Genomic DNA, 25003 nt, shown 5'->3' on the forward strand with positions numbered 1-25003 from the left:
CACAGTGAGTTGCTTACAAGTCATTGAGGCAATCTCAGGTCTAAGGGACACTTATACCTATATCCCATCAGAGATATTCTCGATAGCAGAATGCTCTAGAGTTGATCATGTTTAATGATGATGTATCCTTATATCTCACCTGAATGCCATACCAGTGTCTCCACACTCCTTGGTTAAGAGGACAACCAACCCATATGGCCTACAGCGATATATGCTCGATAGAAGCTGTCGTCCTTATTAACAGCCCATCATTTGATCGTGAATAGTTTTTAGGACAAATCGATAAATCCTCTCTTTATCAAACCTAAATAGTCCTAAGGACTTCATCATAACAATGGAGTTCATTAGAAGATGAAAACTTATGATGAAAATATCAAAAATATATTTTATTTATTAACAAATCAATTACAATACAAGGTTGCTCAACCGTTAACAGGTTGACGATTGGCTTTTGGGATATATTTTTCAACAACTCTCACTTGTCCTAAAGCCACTTGGCACAATATCTAATTCCCATCTTCAACTTGTAGTTGTCGAACTCCTTTATCGTCAGGGCTTTAATGAAGGGGTCAGCTAGATTCTCCTTTCCATCGATCTTCTGAAGATTGATGTCACCTCGATCCACGATCTCTCGGACCAGATGGAAGCGGTGCAAAATGTGCTTCATCCGCTGGTGTGCTTTGGGTTCCTTCGCCTGAGCAATGGTACCAGTGCTGTTGCAGTAGAGCAAGATTAGACCATCGATGGAGGGTGCTACTCCGAGCTCGATGATGAATTTCTTCAGCCACACAGCTTCTTTTGCGGCATCCGATATTGCGATATACTCCGCCTCATAAACAGAGTCTGCCATAATATGTTGCTTGAAATTCTTTCAGTAGATGGCTCCACCATTCAGAGTAAAGATATAACCCGACACGCTTCTTATGTCATCATGGTCAGATTGAAAGCTGGAGTCTGTGAACTCCACAAGTTTCAGATCTGAGTCGCCATAAACCAACCATTGGTCTTTAGTATTTTTCAAATACTTAAGAATGGCTTAAACCACTTTTCAATAATTTTTTTCTGGATCAGATTGGTATCTACTCACTACTCCTAGTGAGTATGCCATATCTGGCCTTGTACATATCATGATGTATATGATAGATCCTACGATCGAAGCATATGGGATTCTACTCATATGCTCTCTCTCTTCAAGAGTTGTTAGCAATCCCTCTTAGAGAGAGAAATTTCATGGCCTATCGATAGATAGCCCTTCTTGGAATGCTCTACGCTGAACCTCTTCAGCATAGTGTCTATGTACGTGGACTGAAATAACCCAAGCATCCTTTTAGATCTATCCCTTTAGATCTTCATCCCTAGGATATAGGATGCTTCACCCAAGTCCTTTATGAAGAACTGCGATGACAACCAAACTTTTATTCCCTATAGTGTGGGGATGTCATTCCTGATTAAGAGAATATCATCCACACACAAGACAAAAAATATCACAACTGGACGATTTGTCCATTTATAGATGCAGGGCTCTTCTCCATTCTTAATGAAGCCATACATTTTGATCACCTTATCAAAATGCATGTTCCAACTCTGAGAAGCTTGCTTCAATCCATAAATAGATCTCTGAAGCTTGTAAACCTTGGACTCATCTGTGCATGTAAATCCCTCAGGTTGTATCATATACACATCTTCAGTCAGCTCTTCATTCAGAAAAGCTGTCTTTACATCCATCTGCTAGATCTCATAATCTAGATGGACAGCTATTGTAAGTAATATCCGAATGGATTTGAGCATTGCCATAGGGGAGAACGTCTCGCTATAATCAATACCATAATGTTGATGATACCCATTGGCAACCGAATGGGCTTTATAGGTCTCCACCTTTCTGTCTGCGCTCCTCTTCCTTTTGAAGATCCATTTACACCCAATGGGTTTAACCCCTTCAAGTAGATCAACCAATGTCTATACATCGTTGACCTTCACGGACTTCATTTCGGATTTCATGGCTTTAAGCCGTTTCATGGAATCAGATCTCTGCATTGCATCCATATAGGTGATCGGATCCTCATCATTCTCATCGAGTTTGATGGGATCACCGTTCCAGACCAAGAAACTGTAGTATCTGTCTGGCTGACGTGGTACTCTATCGGATCGTCTTATTGATACAGGTACATTGGGCTCCAGATCTGATCTAATCAAATCCAACTCAGGTTCAGTTATTGGTGTCGGTCCTTGTACTTGTTGAACTTCATCAAGTCAACCTTAGAGGCAATGGTTCTTTCACCAAGGAACTATTTTTCTAAAAAAGTTACCTTAAGGCTGATGAACACCTTTTGTTCATCAGCATAGTAAAAAAAATATCCTTTGGTCTCTTTGGGGTACCCTATGAATGTACATTTATCAGATCTAGGTCCAAGTTTATCTGTAACTAACTGTTTGACATAGGCCGAGCACCCCCAGACCCTAAGGTGTGAAAGTGCTGGCTTACGTCCTGTCCATATCTCATATGGAGTCTTAATTACAAACTTACTTGGAACCCTATTTAACAAATAACAGGCTGATTCGAGTGCATATCCCCAGAAAGATATCGGCAAGCTAGCAAAATCCATCATGGATCGGACCATGTCTAACAGAGTATGATTTCTCCTTTCAGACACACCATTATAGTGTGGTGTTTCTAGAGAAGTCTATTGGGAGAGAATCTCATTCTCTCCTAGATATGTGAGAAACTCACCAGAAAGGTATTCCCCTCCTCGGTCAGATCGAAGATTTTAATACTCTTTTCAATTTATTTTTCTACTTCACTTCAGAATCGTTTGAATATTTCAAATAAATCTAACTTATGTTTCATCAGATAGACATATCCATATCTGGATAGATCATCCGTGAAAGTTATGAAGTAGAAATATCCACCACTAGCACTTGTGCTCATGGGCCTGCATACATCAGTATGTACTAGGCCCAAGAGCTCAGTAGCTCTCTCACCTTTTTCAGTAAAAGGTGACTTGGTCATTTTACCAAGAAGACAGGACTCACAGGTTGGAAGTGATTCACAATCACTGACTTTGAAGATTCCCTCTTGAGTCAACCTGTTTATCCTGTTCTTGTTTATATGACCTAGCCTACAGTGCCATAAGTAGATATCTGATACACTATCTAATCTAGAGTGCTTGCTTGTAGAATAGACTACGTTAACAGGTTGTGATAACGTATACATACCATTGTTCAAATGTCCACAAAAAATAATAACACCATTCATAATGATATTACAAACTTATTTTTTTTATTAAAATTTCATAATCATTTTTGGTCAGAAGGCCTACAGAAATAATATTTAAAAAAAAACTGGGACAGAAATGACAATCATTAAGAACAATGGTATGAGACTCAAATACAAGTTTCAAGATTTCTAATGCTAGAACTGAAACTGGTCTTCCATCTCCAACATTAATGAACCTCTCACCTTGCTCGAATCTCCTACTGACCTGCAACCTCTGCAATAAATTGCAAATATGGTAAGGACTACCGGTATCCAATACCCAGTTAGTTATATCACAAATAGAGAAATTACAAGGAGTCATCATATAAATACCTTGCCCAGCAATAGCTTGCTTCTTTCTCTGCCTGTTCGGATCCAGGGAGGCAATGTACTGAGGATAATTGCTCTTCCAGTGCCCCCGCTTCTTGCAAAAGAAGCATTCAGCTTGACTCTTATCGGGCTTGATCTTTCTGGTCTGGCCCTGCACTGATGTCCCAGCCTGAACTTGCACCTTCTTCACTTTTTTCTTCTTGTTCTTCTTCTTTTTCTTAAAGGGTTGAGAACTAGAAGACGAACCTCCCACTAAGTTCACTGACTCCTTATGGAGTTGGTGATCCTTCTTAAAGTTCTGAAGCAACCTCAGTAACCCGTGGTAGTTTAGTTCAGGCTTTGTCATTCTATAATGAGTGAGGAATGGGAGATAAGACTTAGGCAGTGAGTTCAGTATTGCATCTTTCCCAAGTTGCTCATGCAAGGGAAAGCCTAGCTTGCTCAAACGCTCCATCAGCTCGATCATGTACAATACATGATCAGTGACAGAGGCACCATCCCACATTTTGGCATTGTAGATGACACAACTAGTCTTGTACCTCTCCATGTCATCGGGTGTGCCAAAGGCATCCTCCAACACTTGAAGCATGTCCTTTGGTTGAGCCATCTCAAATCTGCGACTGCACTCATTGCTCATGGCAGCCAGCATGATGTAGCGCACTGTGATCCGATCACTGAGCCACTTCAGGTAAGTGTCTCTGACTGTTCCACATGCATTGGCAGCTGGCTCCTCAGATGCAGGATCCGTTATCACATATAGGATCCATTCATGCTCCAGGACTATCTTTACTTTCGGTACCAGCTACTGAAGTTGGGTCCCACCAAATTTTTATTGTCCAACAATGATCAGAGCGAAAGAGAAGTGGCCATATCTGCACAAAGAAAAATCATAACCTAATTAGTAATTGATTCATTAAACCTAAAGATTTGGACTTTAATCAAAAAGTTTCTCCCACTATTTTATTCGAATTGGTAGCCTCTACCTTCAATTCGAGGAATTACCCTAATTTCTTAGTGCGTCTAGAATCCACTTAGACTGCACACAAGCCCAACTTTGGTTGGTCAACCTATGTACATCTAAGGATAGGTTCATAATCAATTATTTCTCTAAACAATTTCTAGTAATTTAAATTTTGCCTCAGTCCCTAATCAGTAGGCTTTGGCCTCCACTAAAAAGGTCTGGTTAGGTCCAACCATTAACATAACCATACTTGGTCCATCTAGTCAATGAATGATTAGGCCCAACTTTGGTTGGCTAACCTAACCACCATTTAGAAAGATGCAGTCAAAAAATCATATTATGAATGACAATTCCATCAGTCGATAAGCACCAGGCCTTTGGGCCTCCAATGATTATTCAACTGATGGACCCATTATCATCCACTTAATGGGAGGCTATGATCTAGTTATCACCATAACTATTTCATTTTAAGGATCTCATAATTTTAAAAGATTTAATTGATTTAGAGGAGGAGATCAGATGAACCAGCTTATCATGATCCTTCCACTGGCTTCACCAAGTCAGCTTAAGGGAGACCATTAAAAGGGCTGGTCTAGGAGCACCTAAATCAGTCACACTGATTTACCTAGCTGACATGGGTCAGCTTGAATAGTCAAGTGATCCAATCAAAATATAACTTCACCAAGAGGTCAAGTAAGTTCGATCGGTGGGAGAGTCTGTCAAAGCTTGCCTTAGACACCATCAGAAATGGCCAGGTAAGTGGGCTGCCAATTAAAAACCACTGATCTAGTTTATCTTAGACACCAACTGATTTAATTAGTTTCGATTAGATCAACCTAACAGTTCGTGCTAGACTGCTTAGCTAAGAATCAAGTCTATTTGGTTCTCATTAAAGACATGGACTTGACCAACTACAACTATTGTAATTGATCTAGAGAATCTTTGACCTAATCTAAGACAACAATTGATTAGATTTAGTCAATTTTTTAATTAAGTCCATCTTTAATCTAACCTTAGGTCTAACCCAATTAATGGACCTAATTTCCACTAACCCATTAACCCAATGTGTTATGGTTTGTGTCTTAGGTTCTTCAATTCACAATCCTAGAACCTAATCAAACAACTTCTTAATTCTCAATTAAGTTTCGGGCTGAGGGTTAGGGTTCGGCTTTTTGAAAATAATTTTCATATTTGTAAAATATTTTTACAATATGATTCTACCAACCAAGTTGCATGTTTGATTCATAATCAAAATTCAAGTGAAATAAGCATGAAACTACTTTAGATCTAATCTAAACAGGTTCAAGTAATTGAAATAATTTCAACTTTAAACTGTGCAAATTTTTCAGACAAATATATGATGTTTCTTTGCACAAAAATTATTAACAAAGAGATTTTATTTTAGATTTAAATATTTTTTAAATCTAATAAATCATAAATCTAATCTAGATCACATCTAACAAATTTATGATTAAAGATAGATCTACACGAACTAGGACAACAGCAGGACAACCTATAGTTCGTGATTGATCTAAAAATTTTAATTTCAGATTTAACAATCAGATTATAAATTAGATCTAATCTAAGAAATAATTTAAGCATGTATAAATAATCATGTAACAAACAACCTAGGCTCTGATACCAATTGATGGAACCAGATTTAGGATTTCAGGGTTAGATCTTGAAACTTTTTCAAGATCAGGTAACAGAAGACTAAAATAAATCAAAATTTATCTTATAAAATTAAAAAATATCTAGATCTAAGATCCTATTACATGATTATTACATGATATTAAATCAAAAATTAAAATATAAAAAGCAAAAATTACATGTTGATCATATCAACATATTTCTATACTACATCTAATGTATGTAAAATATAATAGATCAGATCTATTACCTTGAAAGTTGGATATTCTAACTTACTAATTCAAGCTTGAGGATGATATTGCAAGCCATACATGCATTTGGCCTCTAGGAGTCATCCACACGAGTCCACAAATCACGATCAGAAGTTCTGGTCCAGAAAATCAGCACAGTATGCTAGTACTGTGCCGATCCTTCTTCAATGATCGATCAGATGCCTCCTTCTTGATTTGGACTCTTCCAAAGATGAAAAGTAGGAGAAGGAGTTTTAAATATAAGACACTCTCAGAAAATACACAGATGAAGGAAGAGAAGAGGTGAACACAGCAACCCTAGAAGAAGAGCCTCTTCTTCTTCTCTTTGCTCTCACCTATTTTTGTGTCTATTATATTTCCATGCCCCAACGCTCTTTCTCCCTAATTTTTACATGCCCAAAAGGTATCTCAATGCTATGTAATTCACACAAGGTTCAAAAAGAAATTCATCTTAAATAATGAGATATGAAGAGTCTTTGTCTAGGTCAAATACCTAGTCAAAAAAAATCCAAACAGGGCAAGACAAGTGGTGCCCAACTCTTGGATGCCCCCTCCTTCTTTTTCTGCCATGGACCACCAGAAAAGGGTGTACAATATGTTCCATAAAGGCCACAAAATTTTCAAAAAAAATTCGGATAAAATCAGTGCCATAAGGAAAGAGTTTTGGTTTCCTAAAATTCTATCTCATAGAATTTGAAATCCAAACTAATTCCTACTTTGACTTGGTCCACAACCACATTCCATATAAGAGAGAAAGAGTGGAAAGCTTTGGGCATGCGTGAAAGCCTAGGAGAGAATGTTTTGTCGCACAAAGTAAGAGAGAGTGGGTGTGGGGGGCTAAGGTGGCACAAGGTGGAATCCTAGTCTTACTAGGATTCAATCTATGACTTGTTCAAATTTGGTTTCTCAAACCAAATCAACCCAATTAAAATAGATCTTAACCCAATTAAGATAGGTCTTAACCCAATTAAAAATTTAATTTAATCAAATTAAATTAGATTTAAATCTAATTTAATTTTTTAATCGAATTAAAAATTAGGTTGACCTAAGTCCTAATTGAACTAGAACTAGTTTTTCCTTGCACTTGGCTTATCCAATAAATCAATTGAACTTGATCCAATCAAGCCCAAACTAAATCTAATTAAATCATATTCAATTAGACTTAATCTCAGCCCATTTGCTTAATCAAATTAAGTCAATTAGCAATCGAATTACTAATCAATCCTCCTGCAACACTTGCACTAGGTTAAATGTCAATCGTATTGATCGTTTAATCCTAAAATGATTCTTAATCGTTGATCAACCATCCGATCAGATTATGAACTCTAATGTGTATGACCTCATAAGTCTGAACCTAAGTCGGTAGCATAGAAATAAATTTTTATACCAATCAAAGTGACCATCTAGCAATGGTACCCAACGGCCGGATAGGTCGACTGTGTAGAACAACATCCTTAGAACCCGTGCGATATAGTTTTCATATAATTTATCTCCTTGATCAAAATGCTCATAGGATACCTCAGAGTTCAACTGTCAACTCTAATCAGGTTGTCCACATTGTATTTCAAAATATCAAATCCATCTGATGGATTATTCTGGCCAAGATTTTGCTAAATTAAAATACAGCGACTCATTCTTCTCTAACTCTTGGAGTGGTCAATCCCATCTTGATTACACTCTGACTTCGTAAGTACTTGACTGTGTCCAAAAGTATTTCATCATTGAATTAAAAATTTAGTTAGTCCAGTACCAAAGCACAGTGAGTTGCTTGCAAGTCACTGAGGCGATCTCAGATCTAAGAGATGCTTATACCTATATCCCATTAAAGACATTCTCGACAGCAGAATGTTCTGGAGTTGATCACGTTCAATGATGATGTACCTTTATATCTCATCTGTATGCCATACCAGTGTCTCCACACTCCTTGATTAAGAGGACAACCAACCCATATGGCCTACAGCGACCTATGCTCGATAGAAGCTGTCATCCTTATTAACAACCCATCATTTAGTCGTGAATAGTTTTAAGGACTAATCGATAAATCCTCTCTTTATCAAATCTAAATAGTCCTAAAGACTTCATCACAACAACGGAGTTCATTAGAAGATGAAAACTTATAATGAAAATGCCAAAAATATATTTTATTTATTAACAAATTAATTACAATACAAGGTTGCTCAACCATCAACAGATTGACGATTAGCTTTTGGGATATATTTTCTAACACTTATTTCCTTGGGGTATCCTATGAAATTATACTTATCGGACTTAAGACTGAGCTTGTCAGTTTGTAATTGTTTAACATAAGCTGGACACCCCCAGTCTCTAAAGTAAGAGAGGTTCGGCCTACGTCCTGACCATATCTCATATGGTGTCTTACTAATTGACTTGCTCGAAATATTATTGAGTACAAGACAGGCTGTCTCAAGTGCATATCTCCAAAAAGAGATTGACAAAGTTGCAAACCCCATCATGGACCGAACCATATCCAACAAGGTTCTATTCCTCCTTTCTGAGACGTCATTATGCTGTGGTGTCTCTAGAGAGATCCATTGGGAGAGAATCCCATTCTCTCCTAGATATATCAAAAATTTATTGAAAAGGTATTCACCTCCTTAGTCAGATCGAAGAATTTTAATACTTTTTTCAGTTTGTTTCTCTACTTCATTACGAAATTATTTGAATATTTCAAATGATTCAGACTTATGTTTCATCAAGTGGATGTATCCATACCTAGATAGGTCATCTGTGAACGTGATGAAGTAGCTATACCCTCCTCTGACACATGTGCTCATGGGTCCACATACATCGATATGTATCAGCCCCAGCACATCACTGGCTCGTTCACCTTTTTCAGTAAAAGGTGACTTGTTTATCTTTTCAAGCAAATAAAACTCACAAGTAGATAACAATTCATAATCATGTTTATCAAGAATTCCTTCTTGAGCCAACCTGTTCATCCTGTTCTTGTTGATATGACCTAACCTACAATGCCAAAAATAGGTATCTGTGACATCATCTATTCTAGGGCATTTATTTGAAATGTACATTACATCAGGCCTAGATACAATATAGATACCATTGTTCAACTATCCACGTAAAATTGTAACACCGTTCAAAATGATATCATAAAAATTTTTCTTTATTGATATTTCATAATTTGAATTGGCCAAAAGGCCTACAGAAATAATATTTAAAAAAAAATAGGATAGTAATGACACTCATGAAGATAATTTACTGAGACTCGAATACAAGCTTGATGATTCCTAAAATTAGAACTGGAACTGATCTTTTATCTCCAACATTCAGGAATCTCTCACCTTCTCCAAATCTCCTAATGACCTGAAGATCCTGCAATGAATTATAAATATGAATAAGGCTTCCAGTATCCAATACCCAGGTCATTGTATCCATGAGAGAGAAGTTACAAGGTGTTATCACATAAGTACCTTGTCAAGTAACTGATTGCTTATTCTTTTTTGGCTTATTCGGATCAAAGGAAGTGATATACTAAGGATAATTTCTCTTCCAGTGACCTTGCTTCTTGTAAAAGAAACACTCTGTCTGACTTTGATCAGCATTGAACTTGAGTTTCTGAGACTGACTCTTAGCACCAGACACCTTCTTATTTTTCTTCTTTTTTCCTTTCTTAAAGGGATAACAACTACCCGAAGAAGATCCTCCCACTAGATTCATTATCTCCTTGTAGAGCTAGTGATCTTTCTCAAAAGTTTGTAGCAACCCCAACAGACCGTGGTAGTTGACTACAGACTTCATCATTCTAAAATGACTGAGGAACGATAGGTAGGACTTGGGAAGAGATTTCAAGATCGCATCTTTCTTCAGCTGTTCATGCAAAAAGAAGTCGAGTTTGCTCAATTTTTCAATCTGCTCGATCATGTACAATACATGATCGGTAATAGATGCACCCTCCCTCATTCGGGTATTGAAAATGATGCAACTAGTCTTATTCCACTCAACATCGTCAAGAGTACCAAAGGAATCCCTCAACACTTGAAGCATTTTCTCTGATTGAGCTTCTTCAAACTTTCAGCTGAACTCATCGTTCATGGAGGCCCGCATGATGTAATGAACCATGGTGCAATCATTGAGCCATTTTAAATAAGTGTCTCAGACTACTCCTTGAGCGTTGGGAGCAGGCTCCTCAAATGCAAGATCCATTATCACATAAAGGATCCGCTCGTGCTCCAGGACAATCTTTAATTTTCGATATCAATTATCAAAATTTGATCCTGTAAGCTTCTCACTGTCCAACAGTGATTGGAGTAATAAGTTTGAGGCTATATCTACACACACAAAGAAAGAAGAAAGCCTAATTAGTATATGAATTTATTAATCCTAAAGACTTGGACTTGAGTCTAAAGGTCCTCCCACTATTTTATACGAATTGGTAGCCTCTACCTCTAATTCAAAGAATTACCTTAATTTTTTAGTGGGTACTAGAATCCACACAGTCTATATATAGGCTTGAGGATGGCTTGGTCAACCTATATGTACCTATGGGTAGGTTCTCAATCAATTATTTCTCCAAACAACTTCTAGTATTTAATTTAGTCCTAGATTTTATTTCAGTAGGCGATGGGCCTCTACTAAAAATTTTGGTTAGGTCAAACCATTAACATGAACCTACTCAGTGATTCTATCTAATGAGTGATCAGACCCAAGAATGGCTCGATCAATCCAACCATCATCAGATAGTTCATCAGAGTCATCATATGATGAATGATAATTCTATCATTCAGATAGAACATCAGACGAATGGTGCCTCAATGTCAATCAAAAATAATATACCCATTATTACTCACCTTAATGGGAGGCTATGATTTAGTTATCACCATAACTAGCTCATTTTAAGGACCTAATAATTTAGAAGATTTAATCGATTTAGAGAAGAGAGAAGAGAAAAAAAGATCAATTAGTAGACCATAATTCTTTCACTGACTTCACCAAGTCACTGAATCGGATTAGGTCATGCTGATTGAACTGGCACCTAGATCAGTCACACTGATCAACCTTAATGGCATGGGCTAAGTCGAATCACTTAGCGATCTAATCAAAATATAGTTCACCAAATTAGTTAGATAAGTGAGATCGGTGGGAGGGTCTACTAAGCTTGTCTTAAACACTATCGAAATGGTCTGGTAAGCTGCTCCCAATTAAAAACCACCGATCGAAATGCCAAACTTACCTTAGACATCAATTGGTTAACAGTTTTGATTTGACCAACCTAATGGATTGGGTTCAACCACTGAGCCACAATCAAGATCTATTTGGTCTAGTCAAAGACATGGACTTGACCATCTACAACTATGGTACTAGAGAAACCCTGATTAATCTAATTCAATATTTGGTTAGACTTAATCAATTTCTCTACATAGTCAATTAATTCTTTAATTCAAATCTCAGATCTAACCTAATTAAAGAGAAGGACCTAATTTGAGCTAACACATGCCCCATGTTTTATGCAATGTCATTAGCTCTAAATCATAATTCTAGATCCAATCAGCTTGATACTTAATTCTCAATTAAGTTTTGCATTAACATGGTTAAGGTTTCAAAAATAATTTTTCATGTAAAGTTTTTACATTAAGTCATAAAATTTTTTAGATCAAATCTAATTTTTTAATGATTTTAGATCAAAATAATTTTGACTAAACAAGATTAGATGTAACTAACTATCTTCGCAACTTGCATCACATACAACAACACCTAGGATTTTAAGATCTAGGGTTTTGTAAAAAAGTAAATTTTCTCTTTTCACTTTCTTCTTCATGGGATCTCATAGTGGCACCCCTACACGCTATGAAGAGCACCCCATTAAATGGGAGAAGAAGGTCATGAAATCCTACTTGCTCTTATGATCGGACGGCCTGGTGATTATCCAATCTGAGTATTTTGCTACTCAGAACATCTAATCTAAATAAATAATAATCAGATCTAAAAATAAATTAATTTAAATTTAATATAAATAAAAATAATCAGATCTAATAATAAAAAATTAGATCTAAAGTCATATTAATTCATATCAAAATAATCTGGCTCTGATACCAGTTGTAAGAAATTTACAGTAGTGTAGTACATGCAAATAAAAATTTTTTGTAATAAAAATAATAAATTAAATAATTTAATTTTTATTATATATATAAGATTTAATATTAGACTACTACATCAAAATTTTTGATATAAAAAATATATACTTTTGATCTGAAAATGAAAATCACATCAATCTCATCGATGCTGAAATTTTAGATCTAACTATTCGATCTACCATAGGAATCAAAATAAGTTAGAGATTGTTACCAAACAAATTTTGATCTTAATCTCCTATAATCCAATGGTTAGAGAAAGTATTTTTCAGATCACTCATAGCCACACGAAGTCATCTGGCCTCTATAAAAAAATTCACGTGAAGACTGACGCAGATCAGGGGCTTGAAGATGCTAGTCTGCGAACAACTTCAACAGCTGACCTTTTCCTTCTTCTACAAGCATCTTGGATACTCCAAAGTGATAAAATATCTATAAAAAGAAGAGAGGAGGAGAATAAGAGGCTCTAAAAATAAAAAATCTATAAGAGAATTGATCATGGGATATCCAAGAGAGGGGTCTCCTTTTTATAGACTAGGAATTACGACTTTCCAAGAAAGGATGCCATGAATCAATGCCAAAACCCCTTTTTGGCATTCCAAAAAATTCTAAAAAAATCATTAAAATGTGGAGAAGAAATCTAAAGTCTCATATGCCAAAGGATTCCTTAAGAAAAATAAGAAAAAAATAATATGGCTCCAAAAATAAACCATATATGAAAAATTTCTTTCCTAGTCTGCATCTTAACTCTAATTTAGATCGCATTCGAATTAAGCAAGAGATAATATTATGACTCATCAGCTATAGCCAACCACCCTTATTGGATCCTCTCTTATGATGCCAAAAATCACAACCCAAATCCAATTAGGTGTGGAGAAATTGGCATGGATCCAGTTGTGGCGTAAAACATAAGCATAGAGTCCTAGTCTGACTTGGACTTCATTTCTATTTCAATTCTAATCCAAATCAAATTTGCATTGATACCACTGATAGAAATGAAGCTAATCTAATTAAAAATATAAATATCTCATCAAATTTCTAACCTAATTAGAAATTAGCTGAGTCCAAACCCTGATCGAATCAAGATCAAATTTTTCTTGTAATCGGGTTTGATCATATCAATCCCATCTGAGTCGAACTGAGTCTAATTTAATTAGACTTATTTCAAAGCTCTTTACTCAATCAAATTGAGTTAATTAGTAATCTAGTTACTAATTAATTCTCTATAAATGGTAGAGTCCTAATCCCAGTGGGACTCTCCCATAGAGTCTTAGTCCAAGTAGGACTCTTCACCAGAGTCACAATCCAATTGGACTTCAGCCATCAGATCTGATCAAATCTTCTAATACGTGTGACCCTATAGGTTTGAACCTAAGCCGATAGTATAAGAATAACTTTCTATACCAATCGATGTAACCATCTAGCAACGATGACTCGACAACCGGATGGATCGAAGTGTTGCAAAGCAACCTTCTAGAACCTACTAGCGCATGGTTACCATATAATTCATCCCTTTGATCCAAATGCTCAAGGTGACTTAGAATTTAACTGTGAATCTTAATTAAGTCAACCACATTGTATTTCAATTTTTTAAATCTATCTCATAGATTATCCTGACCAAGATTTTGCTAAATTGAAATATACTGATGCATATCTCCTATCAATTCAGAGGGGTTAATTCCATCTTGACTCACACACCGACTTGATAAGTATTTGACTGCATCTAGTATCTTTCTATCACTAAGTTAGAAACTCAAATAATCTGATACTAAAGTACAGTGAGTTGCTTATAAGTCACTATGGTGGTCTCAGATCGGAGGGACACTTATACCCATACCCTTCATAAGCTACTCTTGACAGCAGAGTGCTCGGCACATGATCACGTTTAATGCGAATGTACTCTTACATTCCATCTGCATGCCATAACAGTATCTCCCACACTCCTTGGTTAAGAGGACAATCAACTCATATGGCATACAATGACCTATACTTGATATCGCTATCATCCTAGTAATAGCGTGTTATTTGGTCATGAACAATTTTAAGGACTCAACGATAAATTCTCCTTTATCAATTAATAAATATAGTCCTACGGACTTCATTACAACACAGGAGTTCAAAGATGGTCAATTTATAATAAAAATACTAAATAATTTTTATTAATAAAAATTCATATACAGTTTACAAGATGAGCACAATCGTCTAACGATTAGCTTTGGGACATATTTTTTAATAGTAATAACCATCCCTAATCTGCTCATCAAATGAGCCACACATATCGGTATGTACCAAGACTGGTAACTCAGTGGCTCTTTTTTCTTGTCCCATGAAGGATAACCTGATCATTTTTTCTCAAAGACATGATTCACAGATTGGAATCAACTCAGATTTAACTAATTGAGGATCCCATCTTTTTTTAGTCTGTTTATCCTATCCTCTCTAATATGATCAAGCCTATGGTGCCATAAGTACTTGTGGTTAAATTCATCTTTAGATCTCTTTTGGCCTATGGTACTCACTACTTATTTAAATTCACATTAGCATCAACATACAAGTGATAAAGACTGTCAATCAAAAGATTAGATGCAACCAATTTATTTTACAAATAAATAAAATAAAAATTTTTATTAAATTAAAAAAAAAAATCCATTATGTGCTAGTACAAAGATCAAAATCAAATTTTAACTAGCTACAGGAGCAAAATAACAGTCTTTTAAATCTAATCTAAGGCCTGATGGTAATCGAAGAGAGTAGGTTCCAACGGCTTCTGTAATAACCTTTGCTCTATTGCCAACCTGAAAGGTCATATCACTTTTTCTCAACCTCTTACTTCTTATTAGACCTTGCATATATGAGTACCAGAACCAATATCTAATATCCAATTAGAAGTAGAAGAAATCATTAGGTTAGATTCTATTATGAGCATACCTTCAGAAAATTGATCATCCTTTTTCATCTTCAGGCTCTCCAGGTAAGAGGGACAGTTTCTCTTCCAGTGGTTGTCGGAATTTTAGTGGAAACACTTTTCTTTCTCTATAGCTTTATTTGGAGTGTCCTTTTTAGGCTTGCTCTTCTTCTTCTATTTTTTTGCAGGCTTATTCTTTTCCTTCTCTTAAGATTTTCTCTTAGAAGGTGCCCGCCCAGCAGCAAGAATAAAGCCTCTTGAACTTTTCAAGGTACCCCCAGCAGTAACCAGTATATTGATCAACTCAGGTAAGTTGCAATCCAATTTGTTCATATGGTAGTCTATGATAAATTGCCCAAACAAACTGGTCAGAGATTAGAGGATCAAATCGACTTTTAATTCCCTCTGCATATTAAGCCTGACTTCTCAAGCTCCTCAAACTCCTTGATCACAGTCATATAGTGATCGTAGACTGACTGCCTGTCATGCATCTTCATATTAAACAACCACTTGGATAATTTAAAGTATGCTATCCAGTTCTGCTCACCATACAACTCTTGCAGGTGAGTGATCATGGCACGGACAGTGGATATATGCTCATACTGGCTCTATAACTCGTTTGACATGGAAGCCAGCACATAGCACTTCACCCTAAGGTCATCATCTATCCACTTATCCAGAGTAGCTTTTTGCCCTATCGTAGGATGAGCTAGTACGGCTGGGGTATCCTAATTGAGTACATACCTAATCTTTTTGGATGTCAGGACTATCTTGAGGTTTTTGAGCCAGTCCTTGTAATTTGTATCGATCAATTGGTTAGTTTTAAAGATGTGGGCTAGTGGGTTAAAGGCATATTGTTTATCTATGAGAGTAGATATTGTAGTTAGATATTTGTACTAAAAGTTATATTTGCTCAAGGGACATTTAGATGCAAATAGACTCTCATTATTTTTTCAGATTTCGATACTCTTCGGATGGAAAATGAAAATCCGATCGATCAATACAAGGTTTCCAATAGGTGCTACGGTCTCACCGATGCTGTGCACCTCATCTAACAGTTATTGATGATGCATACGTTGATGTGTGGGTAACTCTTTGTCTAGATGCTTCTCTAAGCATTTTGTAGTGACTTGGTCTCTAAGCCATGAGAGCTCAGATAACACATATTGCCCCACTTCTTAGTTAAGCCTGACCCACTGTTAACAAACAGGTGTGAAGCCATCATTAAGTCTCTTAGATAACACATATTGGGCCCAACCCCATCTTCATCCTGGAGCAACTCTTTGTTAATGGAGTGGTTGCGTGTTCTCGATGCAACTGAACCACTGTAACCAATCGAGAACAGTCAACGCCAGTACCATGCCCGCACTTCTATAATGGTGGAAGACCATAAGGCTTAATATTAATTAAAAAAGTTTAGGTTAGATCTTATCTAATCAGTCATTACATGATCGATCTAATTGGCATGGGCTAAATCAAAACTCCTTAGCAACTAATGACCCAATCATCCAATTGGCCAGATAAGTGAGACTGACGGGAGGGTATGCCATTAACTCACTGTAGGCAAAATTATCTAGGTGAGTAACCTTCCATTTAAAAACCATTGATTGAGACTTGCCTTATACACTAAATAGCTTATTGATTTTAATTAGTCAGCTTAGGTGAATCAGATTCAAGTCATAAAGTCAGATTACATCCTTAGGTTGATACGATTCTACATATGAGGTTTAATCAACTCAATCTACAACACTTGTAGAATCATAAGCTCAATTGATCTAATCTAAATCAACACTTGACTCGATTTGATCAATAACTACATTGATTGTTAGATGTGTGTCCTAGATGCCAGATCGACTGACACATTCCTGTACAGAACTAAGGGCAAATTTATAATTTTGACTATAAATGAATAAAAGGGTTATTCTTTTATCACATTGTGTACATTGTGTCTGTGATACATCCTTTGAGTTAGTGAGAATGTAAATTCATATTTTCAAGAGTTGAAAATTTAAGGCATGAATTTACATAACTAACTCATAAACTGCTCCTGACAATAGGATAATCACGAGGATGGTGATCGATCTGGAAGGTTGGTGTACGATTACTTTCTTAGGATAGATGAGTCTTGAGTCTATGGTGTGGAGATACCAGAGTGAGAGTATAGGTATTCGTTGAGAACGAGAGTACTGAGCGTGACCACCTCGAGCAGTCACAAGGAAGTCTACCTTCTCGTCGATGACTAGCTCGATGCTACAGTTGTGTGTCTAGTTTTTTGACTTGAGGTGCATCGACGGTTCACCTTGAGTATATTATAGTTTGACTACATCATAACTCTATCTTCTAGCCATTCAAAATCCTGAGGTGTATGTTGGCTGTAGCATATCCATTGTAGGAACCAGATCGCTTCAAGATGGGATCTATCAATCTTGATAGATGAGAGGAGTAGTCCTATGATGATCGAAAGATCGAGCCCTTAAGCCCATGGCCATGGTAGAGTGAAATAATGAAAAAGAGTTTTTCATTAGATTTCACATCAGACTCAGATCGATCGATTGATTCATATGACTGATGTTGGGTTTGACGAGTTCACCTTAACCCTAATTCAGTCGGGACTCATGATAGAGGAACTCAATCACACAGGTAGCTGCACCAAGAGGTTCATCTTCAGTTCTGATGGGTTGCCACCATATACTGCTAGGTGTCACTGGTAGATTTTGGAAGTAATTAGAATAATTTTGATGATCGATCATTCTAATTGTCTGAATCAGAAGAGTTCTGGTCCATCGAAAGGAGTTTTGATGATGTCGATGATGAGATCACGACATGTCTCATTACCATACAGAATTGAACCTAACTGGATCACACAAACAAGGGTTAGGATTTGGATGTCATCAATTGGGCTACCCCAATTGATTTGGATAAGATCCAATTAGGTTCAAAAAAATCATGCTAGCACTCGATTGAGCCTAACTTTCTCCTCATGTAATCTTTTCTGTCTCTACTAAGCCAAATATGATCTGGCTTATCCAGAGAACCTTGGAAATATTTCTCTCAGTCTAATTGAAGCTTGTCTAGCTTAGAAAAGGCTTGTCTTAATTCATGAGATGAATTTAAGACAACACTTATTAATTTCTAGCACCTGCCAATTTCATTTTAGGACATCTGTCAAAAGTTGACATATGGGTCTTAAACTGAAGAGGATTCATTGGAAGATTTTTGTGGAGTGTCCACATGTCCAAACTACTTCAAATTGGGTGCCATAATCAGATTATGGTGTGAGCTCAATTGGATTTAAGTGGGCGCCCCAAATGGATAAGAACCAAAGAGTTCTGGTAAACTTGGACTCTTTGGCGCCACCTTATTTGTGCTTATCCAATGTTGGCACCAACATAGGAGAGAGCATGGGGATTCTTATCTGATGTAATCAAATGATATCACTCCATCAATCAAAATTTTTCCAAAATTTATTGGAATTTTTTGATTGATCGAATGATGTGGCACTGCGCAGCATACAGGATCTATATAAACCCTGCTGCACCTAGGGTTTTGAGATAGAACTTGTTTTATACAAAAAACTGATTAGCTGCCACCCCCTCCCTTCTTCTCTATATCCTTCCTTCTCTTATTTCTCTCCTCTTCACGTCCAAGAAGTTGGACATTCATCTGGAAAAGGTACAAGGTGTGGTGATGCCTGGAACAGAAGGCTGCAGGACATCTTCGACAGGCTGCTGCTCCAACTTCAGAAGGAGTTCTGAAGTACTTTCAAATCAGATATTGATCTAATTTTTGGAGCATAGAATCATGAGGAGAAGATATTCCAGATCCTACCTAAGTAGATACTAGTAGAGGCTAGTTACTTACGTGGCAACATCAGAACCTCAGGCAGTGCTGCGATCATCTACAAGGTAATTAGATTACCCTTGAGGTATGTCTATATTTCTCATACTTTTAAATTTAATTTTAAATTTTAAATATTAGATAATAAAATTAGATCTAATAGATATTAGATTTAAAATAGTATAGAATAAAAAATATAAAATTTATTCCATCCCAAATTTGGTGAAATCTGGAAGATCCTACATAGGAAAAAGGCAGTTTTCCTTCAAGTGGTATCAGAGCCAGGTTGTTGGCTCTATTTCAGATCTATTTTAGATCTGATTTTAATTTTAATTTATTTGATATTAAATGATTTCAGATATTATATCAGATATAATAAGATCTAAAATTAAAATATTTAAAATTAAATCTAAGAAGATCTAACATGCATGAGATGCATAACTAGATTAGGATTAATTGAATCCATGAATAGTCTTAAGTTTTATATTTTAACGAGATTAAAATATAAATTAAATATAATTTATTATCTATTTTTTTTGATATTATAATTATTATAATGAGATCATAAAATAAAAAATAAAATTTTAATTATTTCATAAAATTGATCTGTTGCATGCTTAGACTAGTTGTAGAATTATTCTAGTAACTTGTCTAGAATAGTTTTTATTTTGAATAGTTCAATTTAAATTCTATTTTTCAGATATTACATATGATGTATCAGATCTGAAAGCATGTTAATTAGATTAATTTTTGATACATGAGATGTATGCAAAGTATGTATTAGTTGGATCTTAAATTGTATATGTGATATGTTAATTTAGATCTAACTAGTTTTGTAGTTAAATTTATATTTTTGATTAAGGTGTTCCTCATGACCGTCCGATCATAAGAACAAAGTAAGATTTTAAGACCCTCTCTTCCCATTCAATGGGATGTTCATATGATGTGTAGGGGTGCCGCACGTTCATCCTTAATCAGAAATCAAAACTTACTTTTCTACAAAACCCTAGATCCTGAAACCCTAGGATTTATTTTACATGCTTTGTTTATGAACCCAAACTTAATTAATGTATTGAGCTTATGAAATTAAGTTAGGTCTAAAATTGAGAATTTTAGATCTAAGATATTTTCATAAGATTGGGTTCGGGCTTGGGTAGCTCAATTAGGTCTAGCGGTTGATCAAACTGAATCAAGAGTTGGTTAGGTGGGATCATGAAAGCTAATAATTGACCAGCCTAATAGGATTAAGACTGGGTCAAGGTCGAATCACATTTAGATGTGACTCAATCAAGTTAAGACCTAATTTGGTTCAGTGGTTAGAGCCTGGATTGTAGACTAACTCAATTAGATCTGGTTCGATAATTTGGTGTCTAAGGTAAGTTGGGCCGATGTGATCGACTAATTTTTAATTGGGAGCTACTCGATTCGAATACATTCTTGTTGAGTTCATGGCATATCCCTCCCACTGGTCTCACTTACCTGGCCATATGTGTCGACCCAGTTTTGATTTGAGGTGGCTAACAATTCGAGCTGACCCATGCCACTAGGTTAGTCATAATTGTTATGACTATGTCAAGTCAAGTTTAAAGAGACCTAAATCAAATCTCCCTAAGAAAATATTAAGTCTAGGTCTTCCATCATTATGGATGTGCGGGCCCTTCCCAGGATTGATTGTTCTCGGCTGGTTACAGTGACTCAGTTGCACCGAGAAGACGCAACCATGTCTATTAGGCATTGGATGCTACGGATTAGAGGATGGGTTGGGCTTAATATTCTGGATACGGTGAGGGACCCAATCAGGAATCTAGTTCGTGCAAATAGTGAGCTTGGCTTAACTAAAGATTGGAGCAATATCCCGGATACGGTGAGCTCATGAATTAGAGACCAAGTTTTGGGTGCACCATGATTAGAGAATCATTAGACAAGAGTTGTCCACTCATCGGTTGATCCATCACCAATAACTGTTAGGTGAGGTGATAAGCCAGTCGGTGAGACTACACCACCCACTAGAAATCACTAAACACGGAGATTTTTACATCTCTACCAAGGGAATGTAGGGATCTAAAAAAATAGTGGGAGCCTAATTTGTTTAAAAATGAAAATCCTAAATAAATTGATTGAGTCTGATTACAAAATCTAACTAGAAACTTTTGACTCTCTATAGGAAACATGTCTGCCTCAAACTCCCTGACCAAAATTTTAGACACTCATAGACTGACTGGACTAAATTTTAAGGACTGGTTGAGGAACTACAGAATTATTCTGGGTTTCAAAAAATTGACTCATGTCTTGGACCAGGACCCACCTGCCATACCAGCACGTCCGACTGCTAAACAGAGAGTGTCTCTGGAAAAGTGGACGGATGATGATAACAAAGCTAGGTACTACATGTTGGATGCAATGTCTGATGATTTGCAGTGCCAACATGAAAATATTTTGACTACCCGCCAAATGTTGGCTCACCTACAAGAGTTGTTTGGTGAACAGAGTCGTGCGGTCAAGTATCAAGTCTGTCAAAGACTTTTTAAGGCCAAGATGCATGATGGGCAATCAGTCCAAGATCATTGTTTGACAATGATCAAGGATCTTGAGGAGCTTGGGAAGCTCGGTATCATCTTAGACAAGGATTTTCAGATTGATGTGATCCTTCAGTCCTTGTCCAATACATATGGTCAGTTCATCATGAACTTCCTGTTGGGAAATGTGTCCCAAAAAGCCAATCGTCAAGCTGTTGATGGTTGAGCAACCAAGTATTGTAATTGATTTGTTAATAAATAAAATATATTTGATTTGGGAAACCAAATTAAAACAAGTTATGAGACAGAATCCTAATAGGACTAGGATTCCACCTTGCACCACATAAACCTTCTCCACGCCCTCTCTCTTATTCAACGCCAATCTCCACTTATTTTGTGCGACAAAAGCCCTCTCTCAGATCTCTCCCACGTTCACAAAAGGTCTCCTCTCTTCTTTCTTACATGGAAGGTGATTTGGATCAAATCTAAAAGGAATAAGTTTGGATTTCGAATTCTATGAGATAGAGTTTTAGAAATCCAAAACTCTTTCAATTTTGCACCGAATTTATCCAAATTTTTTTTGGAATTTTTCGTAGCTTTTAGGGTTTAAATTGTGCACCCTTTTCTGGTGATCCATGCACGAAAATATGGAGGAGGTGCTCAAGAGTTGGGCGTCCCTTTACTTGCCATGTTTGGATAAGCCTTGACTAGGTGTTTGACCTAGACAAGGACTCTATCATATCTCTCTATATAAGACGATTTTCTTTGTGAAATTTTAAGAGGAGATAGCTTTTCGAGAGACCTTTCTTCCATCCAAAAATTAGAGAGAAATACCTTTGGGTCGTAGAGATATAAAAGATGCAAGTTTGGGCGTTTAGAGAGAAAAACGTGAAGAAGAAGAGGGTCTTCTTCTAGGGTTTTTATTTTCATATCTTTCCTCCTTCCATCTTGAGTTTCCTGAGAGTGTCTCAGATCTGAAACTCCTCCTTCTACTTTCCATCTTTGGAAGAGTCCAAATCAAGAAGAAGGAGGCACCTGATCAACCATCAAAGAAGGATCAGCGCAGTACTAGCATACTGTGCTGATTTCCTGAAGCAGGACTTCTGATCGAGATTCGTGGGCTCGTGTGGACGACTCCTAGAGGCCGGACGTGTGTGCGGCTTGCAACATCATCCTCAAGCCCAGATCAGCAAGGTTAGAACGTCTAACTTGCAAGGTAATAGATCTGATCTATTATTTAATACATACATTAGATGTAGTATAAAAAAATGTTGATATGATCAACATGTAGTTCATGCTATATTTATATGTTTTAATTTCTGATTTAATACCATGTAATAATCATGTAATAGGATCTTAGATCTAGGGATTTTCTGATCTTAGAAAATAAATTTTGATTTATTTTAGTCTTCCGCTGTATGATCTTGAAAAAGTTTCAAGATCTAACCCTCTTTTTCAAGATCTAACCCTGAAACCCTAGATCTGGTTCCTTCAATTGGTATCAGAGCCTAGGTTCTTTATTACATGATTATTTATACATGCTTAGATTATTTCTTAGATTAGATCTAATTTATAATCTGATTATTAAATCTGAAATTAAAATTTTAGATCAATCACAAACTGCAAGGTTGTCCTGCTGTAAGGTTTACCCCTTACAGTGCAAAGGTTGTCCTAGTTTGTGTAGATCTATCTTTAATCATAAATTTGTTAGATATGATCTAGATTAAATTTATAATTTATTAGATTTAAAAGATGTTTAAATCTGAAATAAAATCTCTTTGTTAATAATTTTTATGCAAAGAAATTATTTAAAGTTGAAATTGTTTCAATTACATGAACCTGTTTAGATTAGATCTAAAGTAGTTTCATGTTTATTTCACTTGCATCTTGATTATGAATCAAACATGCAATATGATTGGTAGAATCATATTGTAAAATTGTTTTACAAATATGAAAATTATTTTTTTGAAAAGCCGAACCCAACCCTCAGCCCAAAACTTAATTAAGAATTAAGAAGTTGTTTGATTAGGTTCTAGGATTGTGAATTGAAGAACCTAAGACACAAATCATAACACATTGGGTTAATGGGTTAGTGAAAATTAGGTCCATTAATTGGGTTAGACCTATGGTTAGATTAAAGATGGACTTAATTAGAGAATTGACTAAATCTAATCAATTGTTGTCTTAGATTAGGTCAAGGATTCTCTAGATCAATTACAATAGTTGTAGTTGGTCAAGTCCATGTCTTTAACGAGAACCAAATGGACTTGATTCTTGGCTAAGCAGTCTAGCACGAACTGTTAGGTTGATCTAATCGAAACTAATTAAACCAGTTGGTGTCTAAGGTAAACCAGACCGGTGGTTTTTAATTGGGAGCTCGCTTACCTGGCCATTCATGATGGTGTCTAAGGCAAGCTTTGGCAGACCCTCCCACTGATTGAACTTACCTGGCCTCTTGGTGAAATTATGTTTTGATCGGATCACTTGACTATTCGAGCTGACCCATGTCAGCTAGGTAAATCAGTGTGACTGATTTAGGTGCTCCTAGACCAGCCCTGGTCTCCCTTAAGCTGACTTGGTGAAGCCAGTGGGAGGATCATGATAAGCTGGTTCATCTGACCTCATCCTCTATATTATTTAAATCCTCTAAAATTATTAGGTCCTTAAAATGATAAAGTTATGAAGATAACTGAGTCATAGCCTCCCATTAAGGTGTTTGATAATGAGTCCATGAACTCAATAATCATTGCAGACCCAAAGGCCTGGTGCTTGTTGACTAATGGAATTATCACTCATCATATGACGACTTGGAAGTATCTCTCTAATGGTGGTTAGGTGAGCCAACCAAAGTTGGGCTTAATCATTCGTTGGTTAGATACACCAAGTATGATCATGTTAATGGTTGGACCTAACTGGATCCTTACAGTGGAGGCCAAAGCCTACTGATTAGGTTTCTGGGGCAAAATTAAAATTACTAAAAATTGTTTAGAGAAACAATTGGTTATGAACCTACCCTTAGATGTACATGGGTTGGCCAACCAAAGTTGGGCTTGTGTGCAGTCTAAGTGGATTCTAGTACCCGCTAAGAAATTAGGGTAATTCCTCGAATTGAAGGTAGAGGCTACCAATTCGAATAAAATAGTGGGAGAAACCTTTTGATTAAAGTCCAAATCTTTAGGTTTAATGAATCAAT

The sequence above is a fragment of the Elaeis guineensis genome, chromosome 10, assembly GCF_000442705.2.
Source record: "Elaeis guineensis isolate ETL-2024a chromosome 10, EG11, whole genome shotgun sequence".
In the NCBI taxonomy this organism is placed as follows: domain Eukaryota; kingdom Viridiplantae; phylum Streptophyta; class Magnoliopsida; order Arecales; family Arecaceae; genus Elaeis; species Elaeis guineensis.